Below are 10,738 nucleotides of genomic sequence, written 5' to 3'. Positions count from 1 at the left end.
CTTTTAATACCCTCCACTGTATTCCTCAATGATTGGATCTCTGTCCTGTCCTAAATTCGTTCCTGCATTCTTGAATATTTTTTTTACCTCCAGGAACATGTTCATGATTTTTATTTTGAAATCTCTTCCAGGAAGATTTATTAGTTCAGTCTCACTCGACCCTTTTTCTAGTGTTGTTGAGATTTTGCTTTGAACCAGGTTCCTTTGACGTTTCATATTTGTACGTGGCACACTCTAGTGCCCAGAAGCTCTACTCTGTGGACCTGCTCAGTCCCTGGAGTGATGTCAGGCATCACAGGGGAGTGGTGTTGGTTCCTGGGGGGAAAAAAGAGCTTTTCCTGCTTCCCAGCGGCTATGCCTATCTCCATTGCCAGAATCAGTGGGCCAAACTCACAGGTGTAAGCCTCTATGCTTTGCTTTGTAACTGCCATAGGTGGGACTTCCCTCTGGCTGGCCTGTCACCAGGGCAGGGTTTGCTGGTTTGCGAGCCAGGTTTGGGCTGTCCAGGAGGAAGTCGCAGGGGCTGCGTATCACTGTGGGGGCCTTGGAGCTGCATAGGGAGCCAGAGGGATGGAGCGCCTGAAGATCATGAAAGTTCCCAACCTGCTGGGCAGAGCGCACCTGGGCAATTTTGTTTACCTGACCTTTCTCCTGAGCAGTAAGCTCTGTGCAATCCTTGCGCCTTTAGCAGCTCTCTTGCTTTTAAGAAATCTTTCAGATTGCACTCACAGATCAGCTGGATATCGATTCCTGTTTTCCACAAGTAGTTGGAATCTCAGTCTCTCCAAGTATTCCACCTGTCTTAGTTTTCCAACCCCACTAATCACCAGAGCACCATGCAATGTAGGTTCATGCTCCCAGAGCAGATCTCCAGGGCTAGGTGTTCAGCAATCCCAGGCCTCCACTCCCTCCCCACTCTGTTTCTCTTCCTCCCACCTGTGAGCTGGTGTGGGGAAAAGGCTTGGATCCACCAGGTCACGGTTTTGGTACATTGCCCTGTTTCCTGAGGTCTACTCTTTTCTCCAGGTGTATGCAGTCTGGCACAGCCTTCTTTCCTGTTGCTCTTTCAGGATTAGTTGTATTAATTATATTTTCATATTATATGTGGTTTTAGGAGGAAGTTTCTGTCTCACCTCTCACACTGCCATCTTTAATCCCCATGGGGCATTGTTTTTAACTGAAACAGGAGGGGTGTGTTTGGTTGGGGGCACAGGCTACAAGAAGATTTTGAAGGGATAATCTCAGCTTTGCCACCTGTCCCTAGAATAGGTTTGATCCCTCAGGATTAGAGAAATAAAGGTCAGAAACCATAGCTCCTGAAACTTTGGACACAAGCAGAGCTGCTATGGGGCCTACATGTCCCAGTGTTCAGACAGTGAAGGTGGAGGCCACTTTGCCAACTAGCATGGAAGTGAGGTCAGCTGTGGCATCTTGCGGACTGGCAGTTTGAGGAGCATCCGGCAGCAGCATGCTTGACATGGACACAGCTTTCAAAGTTAGAGCCTTCAGCAGAGACCACAGTGGGGATCATCAACCCGATTCCTGGGAGTAGTGAGGACATCTGAAAGGATGAGGGTAAGGTGATGGACACATGAGGCCACCATGACAGACTGGCTAGTAGACATAGGCGAGGCTCCCTTTGGTCACTCAGGGAAACAAATGAGGGATACTTTGAGTAAGTTTGTTGTTTGGCAGTATGTTCCCTAAAAGCAGCTGAGGTACGAATTATTCAAGTGATTGATTTGGGGACTGTTCCCAGGAGAAAGGCTTGAGGACAGCAATATGGGGCAGGGGAAGACAGCTACCCAAGAATGAAGTCTCAGAAGGAGGTTAGCTTCAATCAGACCCCACACAGAAGCTCTGAAGGGTAGATTGTATCTCACAATTGGTCTCACCTTGAGGCAAGGGGCTTGGTCTTTTAGTCTGTGTCAGCCATGTTGGCTGAAATTTGGCCCAAGTGTGGAAGATTGAAACTGTCTTTGAAATGAAGAGGATCCTGAGGGCAATTCTTCAGAGAAAAGGGAAGCTATGCCTTTAACTATATAGTTAAAATCCAAACTCTAGTCATAGGTGCACAGCCCAGGAATGGGAGCTGGATGGAGCACGAGGAGCATTAACACTGAGATATTCATCATTGGCAGATGAGGATCTCAGTTATGGTAATATAGGTATAAATATAAATGAGATCCTCATTTTATAGTGACAGACTTGTGAGGCCAGTCATATGAACCAAGTGGATCTTAGGTTAGCTTCAAGCATGTAGACCAAAAATGGGTAACAAACTTTTCCTCTGGGGACTATATCTGATTTATCTATAACATTTGTAAGCTGCATACTCATGATTAGATAACTTTTTTTACAATATCAAAGAATTAGTGGTAGTGTAAAAAGAGAATTTGATTCAGAGTTAGCCAACAGGGAATTCAATCCTGTGTCTACCACTTCTGTGGCCTCAGCCAAGTATTTAAACCTCTCTGGGCCTTTATTAGATAAGGGACAATTGACATTTGCTAGAACCTTAGTAATAATATTTTGCTTGCTATATCTATGAGGTAATAAGGAGCCATTGAAAGCCCTCAAGCAGAGGCCAATAGGTTTAAAATATCTTGGAGGAAAGTGAACCCAGTAATTCTGTATGTTCAACTTGAAGAAACAAGAATCAGGGAGACACACTAGAAAGCTGGTGCAGTAATTCAAGCCTGAGGTAGTAAAGCCTGCCCTTTTCCCTTCCTAGACTAGGTTAGGGTCCCCTGCAGAACTCTCTCAGAGCACCTTGCAATTACATGTTCAATGTGCATTTCATCCACTAAGCTTGACTTTGCATAAGGGCAGGAACTGTGCCTAACTTATTCATCACTGCATGAGAAAGCAGAGGGACAAAGACTCTTGGTTTGGAGAAGGTGTTTATTATTTAAGGAATAAAAAGGACCTAGCAAAGTAGAGAAAGACCAGCAGAGTGTAGGAGAGGAATTCATAATGAACTGTCATATAAGCAGGAAGGAATTTCAAGAGCCAGGTGATTAATAGGATTGAATGTAGCAGCACTCAAGGAGAATGTTAGTAAAGCCCCTCATTTGACTGTAGAGTGACCTTAGAGAAAACTGGTGGTGGGCAGTGATGTCAGAACTGAAGGTGTAGGGAACTAATGGGGCAGGTGGTATTAAAGTAGTGGAAGAGAAGTGTCTGGCCCAGGCCTCTGAGAACTCTCACATCAGCTGAGGGCAGGCCTGGGCCAGGAGCTGCGTCTAGGAGAGAATGAGCTTTCCCAGATCTTTTCCAATCTAGGTCTACCTACACAGACTTCAGATGGCTTCCATTCTGGGCTGCATGACAGAGGTAGCACCAAAGTTGCATTAGGCTTTTCTGGGGCTCTTCTAGGCAAGCAAGACCTTTAGCAGAAACCACGAGTAATGTACCAGCTTGGGGAAATCTGAGGTAGGGAGACTTTGCTCTCTGAATTATTAAAAAAGGACTCTTCTGTCTAGTGTGTGAGTCAAATTTTTAATGATGAATTAAAATCCTTGCTTGGTTTCTCTTTGGGTGGGCATAATTTCTTTCAAGCCAGGAGCCCAGTTGCCCTAGCTATTTTGCAGAAATCAAGTAGAATTCTAAGGAAATAAAATCGTAGGAAGCATTAAGCAATTTTTGGATCCAAGACAGATATTCTGAGGCTCTTGAAATAACCAGCATTGAAAAAGGGTATCATTAATCAAATGCAGTGTTGCCATGTAGACTCTAAATTTAATTTGAATGTAACAAATCCCTAATGAAACAATTTCTCTTTATGGTGTGCCAGGATTATGTCCCACACTGTCTCCTTTCATTCCAAAGATCAAGCTGGGATGATTTTGTTTTTATTACGATATAATAATAATAATAAAATAATAATACCTATATATAGCTAACAAACACTAACAGAAGAGTATCACCTGATTCCATCAATATGACAATAATATTGTCCGACTTTATTGTACCTCAGTTTCATTATTAGTTACAAATATTTACTTCCATCACAGAGTAACTTGCATAAGTACTTTCACCATTTTTTTTCTTTATCATTTATCCCATGTTAAAAATTCCTGGATATAAATACTATGCATAGAAAAACAGGATTAAAACCTACAGCTTTAAGAGTTTATAATCATCTCTGCAGCCTGCAGTGTGTTCATCTAATATTTTAAATGGATTTTTCCATCATTCTAAACCAATAGATTAAGTGGTATGCACACTGTAGTAAAGTGTATTTCATGGCTCACTGGGCCTTTCTGTCTTTAACTTTCCAATATATGTAATTTGATTAAAATTTTTGGCCAGTCAGGATAAGGAGAAATCGAGGGAAATTGCTCTTAACGGAATCTCCAGTGTGTCTGGGATTATAATTGAAGCAGAAATGAACATCTTTCTCAGTAGGAAGTTAAAGAAAGGCTTTGTTCCATTTTTACATTGGAAATCATCTGTTATTGTAACCTAGACACCTAAACCCAGTCTAGATTCCAAATGTGCCATATGTAAACATGCATCCCAAGTTTCAAATGCCTTTTTTGAATGTTTGCAAATAATTTGAAGCTTGCAATGCCAAAGTAAAATAGTTGCCATTGTATTGCATTACCCACACTGCATGTGAGCTGCCTCTTTCTCCAACATTGCTTAAATAGATGAAGCCTAGTTTGACTTTGTTCAAAAAGAAATGTTTCTCAGCTCAACTGAAATGATTGCTAGGTATAAGCTGCCAACTTCATTTTCCCCACATAAAAATGTACATTTTTCCCTATTATAAAATACACTTATAATAGAAATGAGACAGTTCCCAAGAGTGTGGTTATCCAGAGGTAATCTCAACCCAATCTGATTAGAAGCAAGTGGCTCATGCCTCAAAATGCTCCAGGGTATGATTATTTTATGATAACCATACTCTGTATCATGTCTTATTGATTAACTAATAAAGCCTCAGCATTGCTGTTTAGAAGAAAAGCTGAGAAACCAGGGGGAATTCTGGTTCTAGAAAGAAAGCAATTCTTTCAAAAGGCCCAAACTATCTTTTGTGTCATCCTATCACAATTTCAGGGGCATGAAAGGTCATGAGGTGCCTATTTTAGTATCTCTTTGGTGATAAGATCATTTCTTTGTTACATCTTATGCATTTATTTACCTTTTGTTTTTTTATTTTTATTTGCATTTAAATATATGCTAAATTGTTACCTCTCTCTGTTGTGAGAGCAGATTGACATTCCTTTAAAGAATACTGTATTTTGTTCTCATCATCCAGATGACTTCATTGCACAGGTCCAGGGAAGTACAGATAGAAGCTGAAAAGTGCAGCACCTAACTTGCCTATGGGAGCCACATGCTGTGATATCACCTCACACTGGCGTGAGAAGAGCATGACTAGCAGGCAAGTGTTTTGTACCTAGAATAGCTTCCACGCTATCAGTAGGAGTGTGTCCCTTTGGCACTCACAATATCCTTATCTCTCCCAAAGGCTATGACTACACACTTATAAAACAGGGGGTGTGAGGCAATTGAAGCAGTTACCTTAGGTGATTCCATTTAACAGCCTATTTTGTCACAATTACTTGGTTTTCATTGTAAATATAAGGTAATGGCCTAATTACCAAATCATTACTTCAGTATTCCATTTCCTCTCACTATGTAGACATAAATAAAATATTCAAATTGAAAAATGTTCTACAAGTAATAGTGTCCAGCTTTCATTCTTGGTGATCTATGTTTTTGATCAAATTTAACCCTCTGAGATGGATAATCAAGTCACTTCTATAATAATTGGTCAAGAGTCACAAGGTGCTGGGGTTAGGAGATCTCTTTCACTCTTCAGTCAGTTCCTTGGCTATACATTATTGATGTAGTCTGAACAGAAAAACAAAGATACATGTAGGGTTAGCTTAATTTGTACATGTCTGTTTGAAGTATCCCTCTGTTCGTGGAGCCAGTGGTATTTTTATCTTCAAAATCCAAATCTGCTAGAATTGAATTTCTGTTAATTTCCCAAAGAACATTTCACCAGAACCCTCTATCTTTAAGATCTAGGTTTAGAATTTGCCTCAAAACTATCTGAACTGTTTTCAAAAGGACCTTAAAACTGATCAAACTGATCATTCAATGCCCATTTTCCTACTAGCTTGATGCTGTTACCCTCTCTTTTAAAAACAAGGTTTTACTGCTCTTTTTTCCTCCTATGCTAGCCCTTTTTTTTTTTCATCAGACTTTTTGTCTATAATGTTTGCTTGCTTCTGCTAGGTAGACATAGTCCTTCTAAATTATCTTTGACAGTCTTGGGTAGGATATGAAGACTCTGCCACTTAGATTCTCAAAATTAAGGGAACATGGGTCCCCAAAGCCTGATGATGGCACCTGTCCTAAGAAGAGTTGTCCCAGACGAGATCCCCGCACGTGTGCCCCAGTGAGTCCCCAGGCAGAGCCAGTCGCTCCACTGGTTCTGATCTTCCTGGACATCGACGGATCTGTGATCGTCATGCTTTCCACATAGATGAGTGATGGTTGGTATTCTCATGTTTTTCTCTTCTGCCTTCATTTAAGACATTTTGTTATGTTTTAGAGGTTTTTTTTTTTTTTACAGTGAGGAGTGGAAGTGATTAAGGAGTATGAAAATATGACCCCTCCTATCTTCTATATTCTCATGTCTGTATCGCTCCGTGTTCCTTTTGGCTGTTCCACTCCACAGATGAAATCATGGGTCAGTACCATAGGCTTGGCCCCATGTAACCTCACTCTATGACCCAAGAAAGAAAAACATATGGGTTGAAAAGCCGGAAAGTATAATTTCAGGGAAGCAATAGGGTCCAAATGAGATCAGCAATCCTGAATTTAAAGGAAAGCCAGCCAGCATGTTTGTATTTCTTTCTTCTAGCCACATTTACTGCCCAGGTGCAGGGGTAGGTAGAGGGAGTTCTACCTCTACCTGCAACATGGTTCATCACATTTATGGGGAATAGGACCATCTTCAGAAGAACCCAAAGCAACCTATATACGAGATACTGAGGTTAATAAGAGAGATTTTCAGACTGGTTGGATAATGTATTAAATCAATCAATACAAATATATTAAAGCCAGTTTTATTTGTATACTGTAGCAACAAACAGGTGGAAAACATATTATTTTTAAAAGATTTTCTTTTATAAAAAAACTAGAAATTAACCTAAGAACTTCCCAGGCCAGTATGGAAAAACTTAACAAACTTGTTTGAAATTCTTACCCCGCTTATATTCCCTGGCCACTAACTGTAATCATTAAAAATTATATGCATAGCCTCAACTCCCTTGCATTTTCATTGCCTGCTGGCTTGCCTAACCAAAATCACAGTTATATCTAACACTCCCTCTACCTATACCTGCACCTGTGCAACTGAATGTGGCTAGAAGAAAGAAATACAAACATGCTGGCTGGCTTTCCTTTAAATTCAGGATTGCTAATCTCATCTGGACCCTATTGCTTTCCTGAAATTTATTTCTTTGGTCCATTCCTCCTCCCAATCTCCCAGACCAAGTTCTGTAAATTGGATACATGAACATAGAATTAACATATAATCCAGCACTTCCACTCCTGGTTAGATACTCAAAAAAGTTAAAAATGGACTCAAACAGATATTTTTACACTAGTATTCAGAGCAGCAGTATTCACAGCTGTCAAAAAGTAGAAACGACCTAAATGTCCACTGATGGATGAATAGATAAATAGAATGTGGTATTTACATACAATGAAATGGAATTTTGCTTTAAAAAGGAGTAAAAATTTGACACATGCTACAACATGGATAAACTTGGATACATTATGCTAAGTGAAAAAAGGCAGTCACAAAAGGATAAATGTGAGATTCTACTTGTATGAGGTAACTAAAGTAGTCAAACTGACAGAGACAAAGTAAAATGGTGGTTGCCCGAAGAATAGGACTTGTTTAATAGATACAGAATTTGAGTTTGGGAAGATGAAAATGTTCTGGAGATGGAGAGTAGAGATGGTTGCACAACAATGTAAATATACTTAATGTCACTGATTTTATACTTTAAAATGGTTACAGTGGTATATTTTATGTTATGTATATTTCACCACTGTTTTTTTAAATGGGCAGATGATGACTTCCTAAGAGGTATGTGCTCAAAGGAGTAACTGCATATATACTCTTTACCAAAACTAATTTGCCTGAGAGAATCTGGGATTCAGGAGTCTCCTTTCACATTTGCCCTCCTCTTCTTCATAAAAAAAAAAAAATTAAATCATGCATCTCATCTATTATGAATCTTACTATGGTGAATGGCCCTAGTACATAAGAAATCTGATAAAGAATAATTTGAAATATTGTGTATGTTGACACAATGAGTGGCTCATTGTTGGGTAATATTTATTGTTGTAGCTCAGTTAATTTCCAGCTCTTTGCTTTTTATTAAACTGAACAAGGACTAATTGAGTTGTTAGCTTTAAAAATCATTTTTGATAATCTATATAAAATATTTATGAAAATAATTTTTTATCACAATCTTTGTGATTTTGATAAATAACTTGGAAGTTTCAAAAATTTCATAACTTTAACAAAACTCTCCAAGTAGTTATATATGTGAATTTATATCTTTGGCAATGACTGAAGCATATGATGATAATGTTAGATGTCACCTTAGAATGTACAAAGAGACCATTTTTACAAAATTATTTTAGGAACTCTGCAAGCAAAAAATTGTCATGATTACTAAATTAGTTGAATATTTGATATTTTTCCTTTCTTGTCAAAATGCCAACTTTCTAATTCTATCAGCAGATGACCATATTTCTATTGCACTGAGAAAATGGGAGCAATCAAAAGGAAACCTCCACGAACCATCCTCTGCATCTACACCCATATACTATATACCATCCCCCATTCCTACAGGATTCCCAAACTTTTAACTAAACCCTACCCTCTCTTTATCCACCAGACCCCATCCCTTCAGTTTGCCACTGGCTTGTATCAGCCACTGTTCCCCTCTATATTGGGTCACTCCACTTAGTATACAGATATGCTAATTCCTCTCATCTTACAAGCAGAAGTAAAAACCTAAAAACCTATCTTGATCCACTTTCCCTTCTAGAAACCACCCATTTCCCCTCAACCCTTTTCTATATAATTTTATAATTTATAGCAAACTCCTTAAGACTTATATTTTTCAATTCTTTGATTTCTCTCTGGTTATTCTGTCTTAGATCTTCTTCTATGGAGTTCCCATCTCATTCCCAGTGCTATTGTCAAGGTCACAGTGGCCTCTGCTTTGTCATGTCTAGTGGTTAGTACTCAGGCCTCATCTTACTGGACCTATCAGCATGTAACACTCTCTCCTTGAGGGGTTTCTTCACTTAACTTCTATGACCCCATACTCTCCAAAAGTTCCTTTCTAGTTGCTCTTTTCAGGCCCCCTTGCCAACTGCTCCTTGTCTATGCAACTTCTTGGACTTCCCTTTCCTGTCTGCGTGCATTCCCTAGCCATCTCATTCAATCTCGTAGTTTTAAACACCATCTTATCTGTTTGGTCCAGGTGTCTTCTATTTACCTCCAGATCTGTTCTGCAGTTTCCAGCACCCTGGTCTCTGCCTCAGGAGGTTAGCTTGTGTGTACTTTGTCAACAGGCCTCTGTGCTTTCTGCCTCCTTTTGGTCGTGACCATGAGTTAGTGGTGGCAGGGTATTAAAGGGAGAGAGAATGATGGGGCATTTGACCCCTCCTGCAGCCAACTCTCCCTTCCCAAAGCCCTATCAGCCCTACCTCCTCTTTTCTTTTGGTGTTTGGAACACTGAGGGTGTTCAACTATTCTTTGTGTTTACCTATATGTTCACCTCTAAAAATAGTCCCTTTAGAAATAAATCCTCCTTAAAGATTTCTACTTTGGGTATGCCACTGTTTTCTATTGGAATCCTGACGAGTAAGATGCAGATGACTTCCAAATTTATAACCTCATTCAGGTCTCCCTTCAGAACTTGTCTTCTCTATCTAGCAGGCTACAGAGCACCTCCTTGGAGCAAGCTTAAAGAAATCGCAAACTTCTCGTGTCCATTATTGAGCCCCTGATATTCCCCCTCCAGCCCATCCCTGCCTTCTTTCCCATTTTGGTGCATGGCGACGGCATCCTTCCTGCTGCTCGGGCACCTCGCAGTCTCATCAGTCCTTGCTTCCTTGCCCACCTCACATCTGGCTTGGCAGCAAATCCTCCTGGTGCTCCTTTTCACTGGCCACTTCTCATCACCCCATTGCCACTACTCTAGCCCAAGCCACCATCACATCTCATCTGGATCATTGTAGGAGCCTCATAGATGGCCTCCCTGCTTCCTTCCTTCCTGCTTCATCGGCTCCCAACACAGCAGCCAGGGCAGACCTATTTATTTCCGTGGTCAGATCATGTCCCTCTGTGCTCATCAGCCCAGCCTCACTCTGACATACGTGATGGGTCTCTGTCACCTTTCTGACCTCACCTCCTGTGACTCCTGTCTTTGTTGTCTCCACTCCAGCCATCCTGGACCCCTCAGAGTTCTTCCAACAGGCCAGATAAACCCATCTAAACTGGTCATCTCTCTGCCTGCGATGCTCTTTCTCCCAGATAGGCTGGTTTCCTCACTTCCTTCTAACCTTTCACTTATTCATTACTTATTTATTATTTTACTTATGTATTTTGTTTATCATCTTCTCCCTATCAGAATGTATGTTACATGAAGGCAGGGATCTTTGCACCTTGAAGTAGAGTCTG

This window comes from Manis pentadactyla, chromosome 2 (assembly GCF_030020395.1).
Source record: "Manis pentadactyla isolate mManPen7 chromosome 2, mManPen7.hap1, whole genome shotgun sequence".
Taxonomy (NCBI): Eukaryota; Metazoa; Chordata; class Mammalia; order Pholidota; family Manidae; genus Manis; species Manis pentadactyla.
The sequence above is the reverse complement of the archived record's forward strand: the minus strand, read 5'-3'. Positions refer to the sequence as shown.